We start from the raw sequence: 17,968 nt of genomic DNA, 5'->3' as shown, positions 1-17,968 counted from the left end.
GCGTCACCTCGTATAAATGTACTTTCATTTGGTTTTATGTCCATGTTTTCTAGCTAGCAACGTTAGCTATGGTTATGGTGTTAGTTTCTTTCCAGGATGTGTTGCCACTATCTTAATAATTCCAGCAGGGGTCACTGTAGGCCCTCTTTTACTTCCTGTTGTGTTTCTTTCTGCAACTGCCTTCTGGACTTTGGATTTATGGCTCTTTTTTTAACACTTTTTGTCTTTTCAGCAATTGCTTGTAGCTGTCATTAGATGAGGATCAGAATCATTTCAATGTACACAAACAAATAGTGTATTGGTAAGAATGACTCTAAAATATTGGAAATAATTGTATATGTATGTTTTTACTGTAAATCCTCCTTAAGGTGGTCACATATCCCCATGCTGTAACTGTGAAATCAATATTTATTTATTTTTTTCTAATTTAAAGAATTTAGCCGAATTGTAGTAATATAAATACCAATACACTGAACAAGTAAGAATAAAATGTGTTTATATGTGCATGAACGTGTGAATAAAAGTTAGGACAGAATAAAAAGAAGGCAGAGATTAATATACGAAGTCATTAATGTCTCACAGAGAATGGTTTTACAATGTCTATAACTTTATTTTTGTATGAAAAATACGTTTTCTCTCTGTTTTTGAAGGGCTGAATAAAGTCTTGTCAATATCAGAATCGCCATTTTTTTTAGATGACATTTTTCTCTGAGGTTATATTTATCTTCATTTTTGTGAAGAATTGTTGTACCTTTTTGCTTAGTTTTCTTTGCACATCATTTTGACTGTTTGAAAAAGCACCAAATCATTGAATGTCAATATTTTATATTCAAATGGAGTGTTTGAATGTTCTCTATATGCAATATTATGTAAAAAAAAAATGGCCAAAGTTGGAACCTGGGAAAAAACAAAACAGATTTGAATCTGAAAAAGATACGAAACTTGGAAAAATTAAAGGAAACTATAAAAAATAAAAATGTATTCTGAAAAAGTAGAAAGCTCTAACATTATAATATATATAAATGAAAAGAAAGAATTAATAAAAACATATTTTTGTGTGAAAATTATATACAACCTGAAAAATATTTTTTATTTTGAATACACTGAGGTATTTTTCAACATCAAAATCTGAACTTTTAGTTTCAGAGTACAAAAGTACAAAACTGTTGTCCCTAATTGACCTCCATATAAATGAATGATGCATCCAAACAAGCAAGTAAAGAACAATTTACTCATATAGAGTCTGACGTTCTTAGATCCAATGTTTTCCTTTCTCTAGTATCAATAAAATGGATGGATTCCCTTTTAAAAAGGATGTAGGATCCATACCTATCTCTTGGAAGGCAAACTTTACCAGCACAAATGGATGTAGTTGACATTTAGGAATATGTATCCATCAATGGTTACACCCCTAGCACACAGTGCTTCAGCTCTGTCACATGTCCACAAAAACCTGGACATTTCCGCATTTTGAAATATGAATTTTGGCAAGAAGTACAAACTCCGTTTCCATATAATTTGGGAAATTGTGTTAGATGTAAATATAAACGGAATACAATGATTTGCAAATCCTTTTCAAGCCATATTCAGTTAAATATGCTACAAAGACAACATATTTGATGTTCAAACTCATAAACTTTATTTTTTTTTTTGCAAATAATCATTAACTTTAGAATTTGATGGCAGCAACACGTGACAAAGAAGTTGGGAAAGGTGGCAATAAATACTGATAAAGTTGAGGAATGCTCATCAAACACTTATTTGGAACATCCCACAGGTGTGCAGGCTAATTGGGAACAGGTGGGTGCCATGATTGGGTATAAAAGTAGATTCCATGAAATGCTCAGTCATTCACAAACAAGGATGGGGCGAGGGTCACCACTTTGTCAACAAATGCGTGAGCAAATTGTTGAACAGTTTAAGAAAAACCTTTCTCAAGCAGCTATTGCAAGGAATTTAGGGATTTCACCATCTACGCTCCGTAATATCATCAAAGGGTTCAGAGAATCTGGAGAAATCACTGCACGTAAGCAGCTAAGCCCGTGACCTTTGATCCCTCAGGCTGTACTGCATCAACAAGCGTCATCAGTGTGTAAAGGATATCACCACATGGGCTCAGGAACACTTCAGAAACCCACTGTCAGTAACTACAGTTGGTCGCTACATCTGTAAGTGCAAGTTAAAACTCTCCTATGCAAGGCGAAAACCGTTTATCAACAACACCCAGAAACGCCGTCGGCTTCGCTGGGCCTGAGCTCATCTAAGATGGACTGATGCAAAGTGGAAAAGTATTCTGTGGTCTGACGAGTCCACATTTCAAATTGTTTTTGGAAACTGTGTCCTCCGAAACAAAGAGGAAAAGAACCATCCGGATTGTTATAGGCGCAAAGTTGAAAAGCCAGCATGTGTGATGGTATGGGGGTGTATTAGTGCCCAAGGCATGTGTAGCACCCCTACTGTAGGATAGCAGGTTAGTACAACAATTAAGATTGCTAGGTTCTTGGCTGTATAATTGAGAGACTCGCAATGAGACGTTACGTACTTAGTGGACCACAGAACAACTGCTGGCAAATTTATTGCACAATAATAAATGATAACACATGAACAGTGTGCTTTTTAAATTGAAAATACCCCCCAAAAATAAAATAAAAATAGAGCTCTGTTGCAAAATTCAAAAGTAGCAAAATAGAAGAAATGTCCTTTTTAAATTGTCCTTTCAAAAAATACAATCTACCCGGGTAGTATTGAATTGAACACTGTCTATATTCCTTGGTTGGGAATCCTTAGTTCTATTGTAATCCGTTATTCCATACTGATTCGGTTCAATACTTGCGACTCTGATGGTGTATCAGTTCAGTTATAGATCACTGCAGAGTGTGGAGACCGATGCAGCTGGCCACACCACATCCAAATGCTCCCTCTCCGCAGACTCTCACTCACTGGGACTGGCTCGCCATCTTAACTCAAGTCCAGCTTGGAACCAGACTTCAGGATCATACAAAAAAAACAATCTGTACATAGCAGTACATAATGTAATCAGTTAGAATAGTCTTTTTACTCTTAGTTCTCTTCCATATGGTACCATATTAACTTCAATTTTAAATCAATAAACACAGTTACTCATTTTAACCATTTAGTCATGGACATATGAATACTGGTCGGTTCACACTGTACTCCATATAAGTCTGTAAGACTTTAACAGCAGCATCAAATCATGAAATCTATAGTAGCTTCACCTCTTAAGACTTCAATGAATGAAATTAAATGAGTTACATCCATTAAAGGATTTTTACCTTTTTATCTTTAAATTATGAACTGTGAATTATCACTTTTTAAACCATCACAAAATAAAATAAGTGATTATTTAACTGAAATCACATTTTGGTCATCATGTATTATAATGATTATCATTTTAACTGTATCAATTTAATAAATGAAATGTGTCAACAGTTCCCCTTTAAGCAGCATGACAAGGGTGCTTTTAGCAGCATTGGAATGAATGCAGCTTCTCTGCTCACTGCTAAGGCTGAACACAGTAACATTAAATATACATCTCTTTTACACAAAACGAAAATACAATAAAGTTATCCAACTGCAACATGCTAACATGTCACAAGGCATTCTTTAAATACATCATATTACTCCAATTGGTTTTGTACATCTTAACTCTGTGTCTTGTTATCAGACTCCTCTCTTTAGCACTAACAGGATGCTAGGCTAACAGCTAACAGACTGTAGGCCTCATTTACAAAGTAACACTTACTGGAGTTCTCAGCAGCACAAAACACAGCAATCCAGCTCCCACTGGGACCAGGCTATCTTATGCTGCTTTTCCAACACTCGGTTTGAAAATTGACAAGTATTTTAACGTATAAAACTTTGTCTTTGCAACGCAACGATATGACTCGTGCCTTCACTGTGACGTTCAGTGAAGGAATGCCGGGAATGACAAAGGTGCATGCGACCTCTACTGGCCAACATGTGAATAACGTGCTGCGTGCATACATAATTAATTTAACCCTGTAGTGACCACATGACTTTGACAAATCAATTTTAACATTTTTTAAGTGACAATAGTGACTTTGGCACACCATAGATCAAAAATTAATAATAGGAGAATATATTCGTGACACTATATTTCCATATGGGTTACACATGGGCAGTGTTGGGTTAGTTACTGAAAACCAGTAACTAGTTACAGTTACTAGTTACTTTATTTCAAAAGTAACTCAGTTACTAACTCAGTTACTTACACCAAAAAGTAATGCGTTTCTGTGAAAAGTAACTATTTAGTTACTTCTTTTTTTTTCTCCTTTTTTTTAAGGCTCTCATTGATGCCATTTTAGCCTTCATTTCAGTACTGTTATTGCACTGGACAATAATACAATGTGTTGATCAACTTGACATGCATTTGCATCACTCAACTCTGCTAAGCAATGTGGTCTACATACAACACACAAACAATGTGCTCTACATACAACACACAAAGACAAAGATATGTTTCAAAGGGCCAGTTTATTTCAGGCCAAAACAAATTGACAAAACTATTTGAAATAGCTGCAACATAACATACATAAGTAACAAACAGCATAATGACAACATAGCTGTAAAGCTGGCTTCACCCAAGGAAGGCACACATGACATACACAAAGCCTAACCAGGCATTTTTTTCTTCTCAAGGAATTGTGAAATAAAATCATGTATTCAGGAGATCAACACTGTAGTGAAGCCCAGAACACTCTACACATTTCCCAAGTTTTAGTTTAGAGATAAGGAAAGATTGGCCTGGCCCACTAGCATCCCTCTTTATGTTTGTGAACTTTATAGTCTATACATTTAGAGTGATGTGATAATCAAACACTCTAGAAGTCTAGAATGAAAGAGTATATAAGAGAATTGACAGTGTGTACCTTCAATGATGAGCAGAGGCAGAGTTTGGAGTGTTTTCTTTAGCTCGCTTTCCATGTTTATGTGCTCACTGTCCAGGTACTTGGAACATGTTTTCCGTGCCATTTGTTGTTTGACGCCGGTATCATGCTAATTAGCTGCCTGAAAACGTGTGACTCCACTGTAGAAATAGCCTGCATGTCTTCTAGCACATACGCTGCAATGGCTCTATCAATGTTGTCCTGGCTAGCAGTGGCAGCGCCAGCAATCTGAGGGTTACTGGTTCAATCCCCACCTTCTACCATCCTAGTCACGTCCGTTGTGTCCTTTAGCAAGACACTTCACCCTTGCTCCTGATGGGTCCTGGTTAGTGCCTTGCATGGTAGCTCCCTCCATCAGTGTGTGAATGTGTGTGTGAATGGGTGAATGTGGAAATAGTGTCAAAGCGCTTTGAGTTCCTTAAAAAGGTAGAAAAGCTAAACAAGTATAACCCATTTACCATTTATGTAGCTGTTTCAGCAGATTTGAATTGCTGTTTTGGGCAGTATTCCCGGGCGCGGTCACTGCTGCTGCTCACTGCTGCTGCTCACTGCTCCCCTCACCTCCCAGGGGGTGATCAAGGGTGATGGGTCAAATGCAGAGAATAATTTCACCACATCTAGTGTGTGTGTGACAATCATTGGCACTTTAACTTTAAGTAGATGGGATCTTTGATCCAAGACACAACTTACATTTAACTAAACTGTTATTTTCTTTGTGCTCGACAAAAGAAAAGTAGTGACAATGTCTCCATGTTAACTTGTTAAGAAACTCGACTTCTGGCTTCCCCATGATGTCTTGTTAGTTGTTATGAGAGTAGCGTATGTGTGTGTGTGTGTGTGTGTGTGTGGCCCTTTAAGATATCACAGCATGTGAGGTGAGTGACATCAGTGAGTGAGTGGGCGAGAGAGGTGAGGGAGCGCAACAGTTAGTGTGTGCAGGTGCTCTAGCTTGGTGGATGGCTGTGTGCAAGACACCAATAAAGTCGCAAAGTTGCAACAAACCGCCGGCCTCGTCATTCACCCTCGAGTCCGGAGCTGTAAAGACCCACTGCTGGGTAAAGTGAAAGTTGTTAGCCCCGAAGTACATAGGCCCTGGAGGAACGTCTCCCCTGCGCTCCGCTCCTCGGTCGAGGAAAGCACGCCTTTTCTTTTCCTTGTGAGACAGAAGGACGACACTTCTTCTGTTTCTAGCCGATACTACATTAAAAAATAACGCAGTAACGCATCATGTAGTAACGGTAATTGAGTTACTGAATATAAAAAATAACGCGTTGGATTACTAGTTACCGCCGAAACTAACGGCGTTACAGTAACGCGTTACTTTGTAACGCGTTAGTCCCAACACTGGTCATGGGTAACTTACACATCTGTGAAGGCACCATTAATGCTGAAAGGTACATACAGGTTTTGGAGCAACATATGTTGCCATCCAAGCAACGTTACCATGGACGCCCCTGCTTATTTCATTAAGACAATGCCAAGCCATGTGTTACATCAACGTGGCTTCATAATAAAAGAGTGCGGGTACTAGACTGGCCTGCCTGTAGTCCAGACCTGTCTCCCATTGAAAATGTGTGGTGCATTATGAAGCCTAAAATAGCACAACTTAACAACTTAAGCTGTACATCAAGCAAGAATGGGAAAGAATTCCACCTGAGAAGCTTCAAAAATGTGTCTCCTCAGTTCCCAAATGTTTACGGAGTGTTGTTAAAAGGAAAGGCCATGTAACACAGTGGTGAACATGCCCTTTCCTAACTACTTTGTACGTGTTGCAGCCATGAAAATTAAAGTTAATTATTATTTGCAAATAAAAAAAAAAGTTTATGAGTTTGAACATCAAATATGTTGTCTTTGTAGCATATTCAACTGAATATGGCTTGAAAAGGATTTGCAAATCATTGTATTCCGTTTATATTTACATCTAACACAATTTCCCAACTCATATGGAAACGGAGTTTGTAGATGAGCCGAGGAGGAAAATAGGAAACATTTTCTGAGTTCCTTACATGCATGTTACATAATTTGACATGACCTTTTCAAAGGTAGTAATGTTAGTAAATGATGTAGCAACAACGATGTGGTACATTACATGGGACATGGAAGTGTCAAAGAGCTTGGTAGATGAGAATACATCTCAAGGTCAAATATAGTGTAGAAATGCACCCGATTGCAGGAAATGTAGTCTTCATTTTCTACATTTTCTTTCAGGGTTTGTGTGGCAGCACTTTCTGCTGATAAATATCTTTGTTTTTTATCAAAGGGTGCTCACATCCCTGCAATTTGACAATTGACTGTAGTGAGGTGTGTGTCCATGTCACTATCACCATACCTGCATTCATAGTGTCAGTGTGTCACTATTTCATCTTGATCTTCTTCTTGATGCAGCCTGCTGTATAGCTTGCTTTTGTCTAACTTTGCTTTACTGATCCTTGCTTTTACACAGAGTTCTGGATTGGAGGGGGCCATTGAAAACACCACAGTTGGAATCTAGGTTGTTAGACAAAGTTGAAGTCATGAAGTAGAGGACATGGGCATGGTTCTTGAGGGTATGAAGGTTTTGGACAATCTGGACAATGTCACATTGGCTGTTGTTATGCTGTTTGGACTTATGCCTGCCCTGAACCTCAGCTACACTTTTGAGCTCATCCAAAACATTTGCATGGAGCTGCTTTGATCGTTAGTGAGGTCTTAGAACATGCTACTTGGAAGCTTCAACGTGTTGAGCTTGTGTAAAGATGGAAAAGCACAGCTGTAGGACAACATACATTTTCATACATTGTATACATTGCATTGTCCATTGCAAAACACTCAATGTTCTAATAACTTCTTTTATTACTCAAGCAGAAATGTGCAAATAAACAATACACATTGTACAGTACTATCATAAGTATTACACCTTTCATTAATCAGGTGACAATTGGCGAGGCTTCATTAAAGACTTGGCCTGAACTTTACTCTTAATCATTCATGAAACCTTTACAAAGACAACTTGTCTTTGTAAAAAGTAACGTCTCATTCATTATTTTGAGTAAGGGTTAATTGTTATTATTTGTTTTTTGCAATGATTTGGAGTAAGGTTTACTAATGACAATTTCCAGTGTCAGTCTCTGAGGTACACGGTGCACTAAAGAGCCTGGACACAAGTAAAGCAGCAGGACCTGACCAAATGATACCTTTTCTCTTCAGATTGGCTGCACATTTTGTTGCTGAGCCTCTCTCATGTAGCTTTCGATGAATGAATGAATGTATTTATTCCGGCAGACAGACATATATAGCAACACTTCATCACTCTTTGTAGTTTGACACACATGCAACGGCACCCACCGAAAAAGGATACAGGAAAAGAGCAGGAATGTTTATCCATGTCCCGCCCCTAATTTACAATCAACTTATATGTTGGTTATATATGTTGGTTATATATGTTGGTTGTATATGTTGGTTGTATATGATGGTTGTATATGATGGTTATATATGTTGGTTATATATGTTGGTTATATATGTTGGTTATATATGTTGGTTGTATATGATGGTTATATATGTTGGTTATATAGTCCAAGTTTCAACAGCAGAGTTGATGGATACATGACAATTTCTGAAGAAGTATAACATATGATAATGACAAGTCAGTATACATACACCAATATGGATATAATAGCATTGAGTGACCATGAGATTAGCCCCATCTTGCCTGGGTATCTTTCGTCTTCTGAAGCCTTGTCTGGTGTGTTATGTTCCTTATTCCACAGTGACTTCTTTTGCACCTGTGTCCCACAGTTGAGATAGTCCAAACAACTAGTCATGTTTCTGATAGTTTTTCCCGACAACACATTTTTTACCGCAAGGTTGAACACTCTTAGGCTAGAAGAATTTCTCCGCTCACATTGTCCCACAGTTTCACCCCCGCCATAGATAACGTTTGAGCCTTGAATGTGGAATTGACTATGTTGTGTTTGAATTTCAGAATTGTGGACCATGCAGTCCCTGTGGAGACCGTTGTGGCGACACCGGCACATATCTCGGGACACCAAGTTGAGGGTCTACAATTCCTCTGTCATCTCTGTCCTTCTGTACGGCTCGGAAACATGGCCGCTGAATAAGATCCTCGCGGCCAGGCTAGATGGCTTTGATTCCAGAGCCCTCAGGAGGATAGAAGGCGTCACGTGGAGCCAGCATGTCACCAACAAGACCCTAAGAGAGCTAACCCAACAGCTCCCAGCCTCTCGCCTCGCAGCAATGCGGCGAGTGCACTGGTATGGCCATGTCATCCGCCTGCCGGGGGAACACCCCACGCGCAAAATCCTGGACTTCAACCCGCAGCGAGCTGGCTGGAGACGCCCTAGAGGCGCCCCCAGGACTCGCTGGCTGGATGTATTAGCCCAGGACCTTAAGGCCTGCAATGTGACTATGGCACAAGCTCAACACCTTGCCCACAACAGACCCAGATGGAGAGACCTGGTTGCTATGGTCGGCTCTACGCGCCCTGAAGTGCAAGAGGACTAAGTAAGTAAGTAAGTAAGGACCATCTCTGAGTGAAAACAGACTCTGTATATTTGCAGGTGGAGCCCTTTGTGTGGCCATGAACATAACTTGAAGGCGACTGTATTGGATTATATCATGTAGTATAAGAAAATGAGTCATTATGAACAGATCATTGGTATGAGCTCTATATGGGGCATAATGTATCATTCTAATTGTCTTTTTCTTTTACTTTTTTTATGCCTTTTAACCTGAGTCTTACAAGTAAAAGCCTTCCAAAAATGAGGAAATGGGCCTTTCTTCTTCCCCTGTTAAAAGGAGGTGAATCCACTAATATAAATAACTACAGAGCGATTTCCAAATTGGGTTAATGTAGTAAGAGTTAGTGAGAAGTGCTTTCTGATGACTTCACAGCCCTGAAACACTATCCCCTATTTGTTCCCACTACCGCACCTTAAGTTGGAGTCCTTCATCTCGTTATATGCAAATATAATGACAATAAAGTCTATTCTTTTCTTTGATTCAATGAATAAGTTGGTGAGCAGTAGAAAAACAGCCGATGAGGAAGTTTGGCGGCAAACTTGTCACGACCTGTTGTGCTTGTCAGGTCAGGTGATTTCCCAGAAAAGCCACGCAGGCATTTACCTGACGTGGCCACAAGGGGCGCTTGTAGAAGACTTCTTGTCAGTTGACTGCTGCCACTTTTCAGCAATAGCGCCACCAGGGGGTGCACTGCAAAAACTGGAATCTAAGTAAGATGAAATATCTCAAATAAGGCTGATATTTGCTTATTTTCTGTCTGATAAGATCATTCTTCTCACTAAGCAGAATTTATGTTAGAGTGTTTTACTTGTTTTAAGTGTTTTGGTCCTAAATGATGTCAGTAAGATATTACAGCTTGTTGCTGAGATTTGATGACCTATATTGAGTAAAACATGCTTGAAACTAGAATATCAAGTGTTGTGTCATCAACACTCACAAGTATAAAACTACTTTTTTAAAGTCATCATTTCTTATTTCAAGCATGAAATAAAAAAATCATGACTTTGACACAATTGTGTCTCATAATTAAAACAGATGACAGCCAAATGGACTTTGCTGTTTTATTTTCAATGAAACAAGAGAAAACACGTACTCATATAGTAGTACAGTTGGCTCAGTACAGTAAACTGACAGTTAATATTTAAACATTTAACATTTCTAACAATTTTGAACAGAAATAGTTCATGCACATTCAGATTAGTTCTTCAAAATTACAATTAAAACATTTTGGCCGGGGGCCGGGCTGTATATATGCGCACTAATTGACTGCAAGAGCACGCACTTGGCGCGATGATGTCATGTTATCCATGGAAAAATGCATTTTTAGACAATATGATTTGCCTGAGCGGCTAGGAGACCCCGAGAGTAACAAGCGCTTGCCTTGTTTTCTTTCCATTAAGAACAATAAACTAGTTTTTAGTATAAGTTTGCTGGTTTCAAGAAATGTAATATCATTATGTCAAGATAATGGCACTAGCATTTACTTCATTTAAGAATATTTTTCAACATTTGAGCAAAAAGGTCTCTTTTTTTTTCTACCAAGAAAAGTGCACTTGTTATTAGTGAGAATATACTTATTTTAAGCTATTTTTGGGTTCATTGAGGTTAGCTAATGTTACTTGTTTTGGAAAGTCTTGACAAGCCACATTTTCTTGTTCTATTGGCAGATAATTTTGCTTAGTTCAAATAAAATATCCCAAATTTTTGTATTTTTTTTTTCTTGTTTTTGAACACTGACTTTTTGCAGTGTGGCTCTCGGCCGCTTCACTGGCCAGTGTCAATTGTAGTAGCATCAGTTATGCATTTCATCCTAAATGCACAGCCTCATCTCTGTGTCAGACACACACACACACACACACACACACACACACACACACACACACACACACACACACACACACACACACACACACACACACACACACACACACACACACACACACACACACCCTCCCCAGTGTGTGGAAAAGAGCTGTCAGTTGTTATTGCTGTTGATGAAAAGTAAGATGCAGGCTATCATTATTTGTGTCAATGTGGACTTCCTCACGCTGCAAGTGTTTACTGGTCAGACAACACAATGAAATGAAAATAATGTCAAAGAAGAGGGGAACTGATGACTCCATGTTAGTTGGTGGAGTAAAAGACAAGCTGAAAAAAAAGATGACTATGTCTAGAGTGTAGGCAGTGCTGTTAAGTTTCTCTGTGTGTGAATAAGTGGAGAATGCGTAAACTTTGAGGCATGATGCAGCTGACTTGTTGATGAACTAGTTTGAGAAGAATGTTTTTGTTTTCTTCATAAGTGGACTGTACTTGTCACTTTTGTAAATATTGACTATTGTGTGTGAAGTCCTACTAAAGGTGAACATTCAGTTGAAGAATTAGGCCATCAAGTTAAGATAAATGGGTTGAAAAATGTGGATCGAGGATACTTTATTGAATTGATTTCACTTTCATATTTGAGATTGTCACCTTATTGTGGTTAAGAGCTACCAGCAGGAGCTTAGTCTTCAGGTGGCACACCCAAGTTGCACAGGTGTGACAAAGTACAATCCTCTTCTCCAGGATGGAGTTGGACTCACAGGGCCTGATTTGTTAAAGGTTTGCGTGTACTAAAAGAGGTGCAAACCTGATGGCACACGCAGAGCTGATCTACTAAACCTGTGCAAAGTGGATGGCGTCTCTTAAGTGAGCAGAATATGCAAAATAATATGCAGAATATATGCTGATCATTAAAACAGCCACGATACTGGGAGAAAATGCCAATATAATGATTTATCACGCCCAATATGATTTATCAACACTCATCGCTGTGGTGCCAGCACTATTTAGCTTTTATTTAGTAAGTGTGCACACTGACACTTCCACACACGGCTGCAGGATCAGTGCTTGTGCTCCACACACACACATTTGACACTTATCCTCTTTTCAGCAGCATCATTTTATAGCTGCTCAACGACTTCAGGGGCTAATCAAAACACATCTGATTGATGCATTATTGTGGACTTTATTATTTTTAATGTTCTTTTTTTCAATATACAAACCCCAAAAGCAGTGAAGTTGTCTCGTTGTGTAAATGGTAAATAAAAAGAGAATACAACAAATCCTTTTCAACTTATATTCAATTGAATAGACTGCAAAGACAAGATATTTGACGTTCAAACTGGACAACTTTATTTTTTGCAAATATCAGCTCATTTGGAATTTGATGCCTGCAACATGTTTAAAAAAAGCTGGCACAAGTGGCAAAAAAGAGTGAGAAAGTTGAGGAATGCTCATAAAAGACTTATTTGGAATATCCCACAGGTGAACAGGCTATTTGGGAACAGGTGGGTGCCATGATTGGGTATAAAAGCAGCTTCCATGAAATGTTCAGTCATTCCTTTTCAAGCCTTGCATAAATGTCTCTGCCAAAATGTAAAAAAAAAAGTGTGTTGTTGTACTGTGCAGGTTTGAAATAAATAATTCAAAAACATATATATAGAAACAGATAAATATCAATATGCAACACTTTATGTTTATATTTTCTCTAAGTGCACATTTTTCAAATTGAACATTTTCAAATGATCACTTCTAAGACAGTTTTGTGAAATCACAACATCCCATTTTAACTAGCTAGCCACTAACATTTTTTAACAAATCATGAATTACTTTGCACCATGTTTGTACAAATCAGTGACGTGCAGTCACTAGAGGCCCATCATGGAAAGAAAAAAAATGTAAAAATATTTTTTTTTAATTAAATTGTTATATGTATCCAGTGATTATACTATAAAGTTATTTTCCATTTAACTTCACCCGTTTTAGATTATTTTTTATTTAAAATTGCTGAATTTTCACATTTACCGTTCAAATACTGAGAAGAGACGGTGCGGTGAACAGCAGCCAGTTGAGGCATATCACTCAGTGCCTCAACATGGACGGACTCGGCTAACTGCTGGTCTGCTGTGCAGTGAGACTGTATTGCTATATGAATTATATTATACATTTCCGTAGTTTAGTTAGCTGAGGTATATAATGTACAGTGTATTTTGTCAACAACTGTATGTGTGTAACGTATTTCTTGTGCTGAGCGATCATAAAACGGCTGAAAAAGACGCACTGGCTGAGGCTCGCCTCCTGCACCCCCGCCGTAGAATGCACCCCCTGACGGGAGTGTTATATCAACTAAAGCTCACACTTAAACTTTCCACGTGCAAGATTGAATCTATTTAAAAAAGTTATTTCAGAAGAAGCCAAAAAGTGCAAAAACAATAATGTTGGTGTTGGAGGAGTTGTGAATGACTGCAGGGCCACAACATTAGGTACACCTGCAGACTGCAGGTGTATCTAATTCACAACTCCTCCAACACGAACATTATTGTTTTTGCACTTTTTGGCTTCTTATTAAATAACTTTTGTAACCTATTTTTATGGGCTTTCCTCTTTGTGATGTTAAGTTCCTGTTATGCGCTGTTATACAGTATATGCCTTGAGCTCTTATTTTGAAGGCGCTAAGAGCGGAAGTGATGACACGTTGGAGTTGAGCGGAAATTTTTGAAAGAAGATAAATAAAGTGGTCCTCGTGTAAACTGGAGCCTCCGTGTTTGTTATTTTGTAGTTTCATACAGTATAGGCCACATTTATAAACCCTCGGTTACACTTTTTTTAAATAGATTGGACTCTTACTATTATGTTGGATCCACTATGGACTGGACTCTCACACTATTATGTTAGATCCACTATGGACTGGACTCTCACAATATTATGTCAGACCCACTCGACATCCATTGCATTCGGTCTCCCCTGGGGGGGGGGGGGGGGTTACCTACATATGCGGTCCTCTCCAAGGTTTCTCATAGTCATTCACATCGACGTCCCACTGGAGTGAGTTTTTCCTTGCCCTTATGTGGGCTTTGTACCGAGGATGTCGTTGTGGCTTGTGCAGCCCTTTGAGACACTTGTGATTTAGGGCTATATAAATAAACATTGATTGATTGATTGATTGAGATTCAATCTTGCACGTGGAAAGTTGAAGTGAGGGCTTTAGTTGATATAACACTCCCGTCAGGGGGTGCATTAATCCAGCACAACAGCGGCTCATGGACTTATTTTATAAGTAAAGGTAAGACCATAATAACGTTTTTTTTATTAAATGTGCTTTTTTGTGTGCTACAGTTTGTATGTGTAAAGTTAAAGTTAAGTTAAAGTAGCAATGATTGTCACACACACACTAGGTGTGATGAAATTTGTCCTCTGCATTTGACTCATCCCCTTGATCACCCCCTGGGAGGTGAGGGGAGCAGTGGGCAGCAGCGGTGCCGCGCCTGGGAATCATTTTTGGTTATTTAACCCCCAATTCCAAGCCTTGATGCTGAGTGGCAAGCAGGGAAGAATGCTGGTATGAGCTTTTAAACATAACCCGTTAACTGCTGCCAATCAAATGGGGAATAAGATACTCTTTAGGGTTCATATGTTTGTAAATCTGACTGTGATGAAGTCAGTGCCTCACCAGTCATCAACCTCACCGCACGTCACTGGCGGAACAAACGACTGACTATTTTCGTCGGCTTTCCCCACACCCTCGTATTTTTAACAAATTTCGTCCAATTTCTTGCCCCTTTCGCATCTTTGGGCCACTGGTGCAACTTGAATCCGTCCCTATTCGTGTTGTTACACCCTCCGACAACACACCGACGAGGCATGATGTCTCCAAGGTATGGGAAAAAACGGAAAATAACAGAGCTGATTTGATTCGGTGTTTGTAATGTGTTTGAGAAAATGGCGGATTGCTTCCGAGAGCGAATAATAGAAAGGCGTTTAATTCGCCAAAATTCACCAATTTAGAGTTCGGAAATCGGTTAAAAAAATATATGGTCTTTTTTCTGCAACATCAAGGTACCGTATTTTCCGCACTATTAGCCGCACCTAAAAACCACAAATTTACTCAAAAGCTGACAGTGCGCCTTATAACCCGGTGCGCTTTATATATGGATTAATATTAAGATTCATTTTCATAAAGTTTCGGTCTCGCAACTACGGTAAACAGCCGCCATCTTTTTTCCCCGTAGAAGAGGAAGCGCTTCTTCTTCTACGCAAGCAACCGCCAAGGTAAGCACCCGCCCCCATAGAAGAGGAAGCGCTTCTTCTTCTACTGTAAGCAACCACCCGCCCGCGTAGAAGAAGAAGAAGCGCGCGGATATTACGTTTCATTTCCTTTGTGTGTTTACATCTGTAAAGACCACAAAATGGCTCCTACTAAGCGACAGGTTTCCGGTTCATGAAAAGACGCAATCTCTCCATCCGCACACGGACTACTATTTCACAGCAACTGCCTAAAGACTTTCAAGAAAAGCTGGCTACTTTCCGTGCATATTGTAAAAACAAGATAGCTGAAAAAAAGATCCGGCCAGAGAACATTATCAACATGGACGAGGTTCCACTGACTTTTGATATTCCTGTGAACCGCACTGTGGATACAACGGGAGCACGTACGGTGAATATTCGCACCACAGGGAATGAGAAGTCGTCCTTCACTGTGGTTCTAGCTTGCCATGCTAATGGCCAGAAACTTCCACCCATGGTGATATTCAAAAGGAAGACCTTGCCAAAAGAGACCTTTCCAGCCGGCGTCATCATAAAAGCTAACTCGAAGGGATGGATGAAGAAAAGATGAGCGAGTGGTTAAGGTAAGTTTACGCGAAGAGGCCAGGTGGCTTTTTTCACGCAGCTCCGTCCATGTTGATATACGACTCCATGCGCGCCCACATCACGCTGGTTTTTAATATATTATTAAAGTTTGACTGACCTATCTGACTGTTTTTTTGACATTCCCTTTAGCGCAGTTAGATGCGGCTTATAACACGGGGCGGCTTATAGGTGGACAAAATTTTGAAATATGCCGTTCATTGAAGGCGCGGCTTATAACCCAGGGCGGCTTATGGTGCGGAAAATACGGTATATATTGACGCTTACATAGGTCTGGTGATAATGTTCCCCTTTAAAGCACTTAACATATCGGCAACAGGTTTACCTTTGCCTTGCAGCCCACAGTTCAAACTGATCAGTTTTCCAGTAATGTCCATTAAAAATGCAAGGTCAAGTATCCACTCAGTGTCCTCCAGCAGCACGGTGTCCTCACCTCTGGACTGCATGAACTCTTTGATTTCACCCAAAAGTGACAAAAAACGTTGCAAAATTCGTCCCCTGTTGAGCCATCAGAATTCTGTGTGTAGTAGCAGGTCACCATATTCAGCTGACCGCTCCTCCAAAAGTACCTTGAATGTTCTGTGCTGTTTAGCTCTGGAGCGGATGCTGTTTATGATCGACGGGAGTCATTACGTGCTCAAAGCAGATCACTTTTGCACATGAGGCCTGCTGGTGTATGATGCAGTGGTACTGCAAAACGTTTAGGAACTCTGGGTCAGCTTTACAGTGAGCAACGAATCCTGTGTGTCGGCCGATCATAGCAGGAGCCCCATCCGTAGTCACTGATACCAGCTTTTCCAGCGGCACCTTTTTTTACACCAAAAACTCCATTTTTATTTTTTTATTTAAATCATAATAAGTTTGAAGAAATATTTCACAAATATTCTTCGTCGAAAAAACAGAAGCTAAAATGAAGAATTAAATTAAAATTGATTTATTATTCTTTACAATAAAAAAAATAAATTTACTTGAACATTGATTTAAATTGTCAGGAAAGAAGAGGAAGGAATATAAAAGGTAAAAAGGTATATGTGTTTAAAAATCCTAAAATCATTTTTAAGGTTGTATTTTTTCTCTAAAATTGTCTTTCTGAAAGTTATAAGAAGCAAAGTAAAACAATAAATGAATTCATTTAAACAAGTGAAGACCAAGTCTTTAAAATATTTTCTTGGATTTTCAAATTCTTTTTGAGTTTTGTCTCTCTTAGAATTAAAAATATGGAGTAAAGCGAGACCAGCTTGCTAGTAAATAAATACAATTTAAAAAATAGAGGCACCTCACTGGTAAGTGCTGCTATTTGAGCTATTTTTAGAACAGGCCAGTTGGCGACTCATCTGGTCCTTACGGGCGACCTGGTGCCCGAGGGCACCGCGTTGGTGACCCCTGGTCTACTTGTTCATACAATAATGTGTGTAAAATGAGCTTTGACAGGACGCAGGCTGGACTCTGGAGCCTACGTTAGCTGTCACCTGGCTGTGCTACACTCTGGACAAGTCACTAGTTCATTACAAAAAACAGTCGCCAGTTGATTGTCGAGCAAGGATGTGACTGTGCGTGTGCGTTACACACATATCACTGTCGGACAAACATGTGCGCCCATTAGAGGCTGCATTGAATTGTATTGTGACACATTCAACTTCTACTCAGTAAGAAACATTGTTCTTAATAATTACTGAATCATGACCTTAGTTACCTTATCATGATGTGTTTCATGTGCTCTTGTAAAATGTGTCATTGAATAATAATACAGCATTTACATAATAATACTCTGACTTGTTAAGTGTTCATCATGAAAGAAAATGGAACAAATTGTGTGCATGACGCCAGGCACTGTCAAG

This window comes from Nerophis lumbriciformis, linkage group LG37 (assembly GCF_033978685.3).
Source record: "Nerophis lumbriciformis linkage group LG37, RoL_Nlum_v2.1, whole genome shotgun sequence".
NCBI classification, from domain to species: domain Eukaryota; kingdom Metazoa; phylum Chordata; class Actinopteri; order Syngnathiformes; family Syngnathidae; genus Nerophis; species Nerophis lumbriciformis.
Note: the sequence above shows the minus strand (reverse complement) of the source record.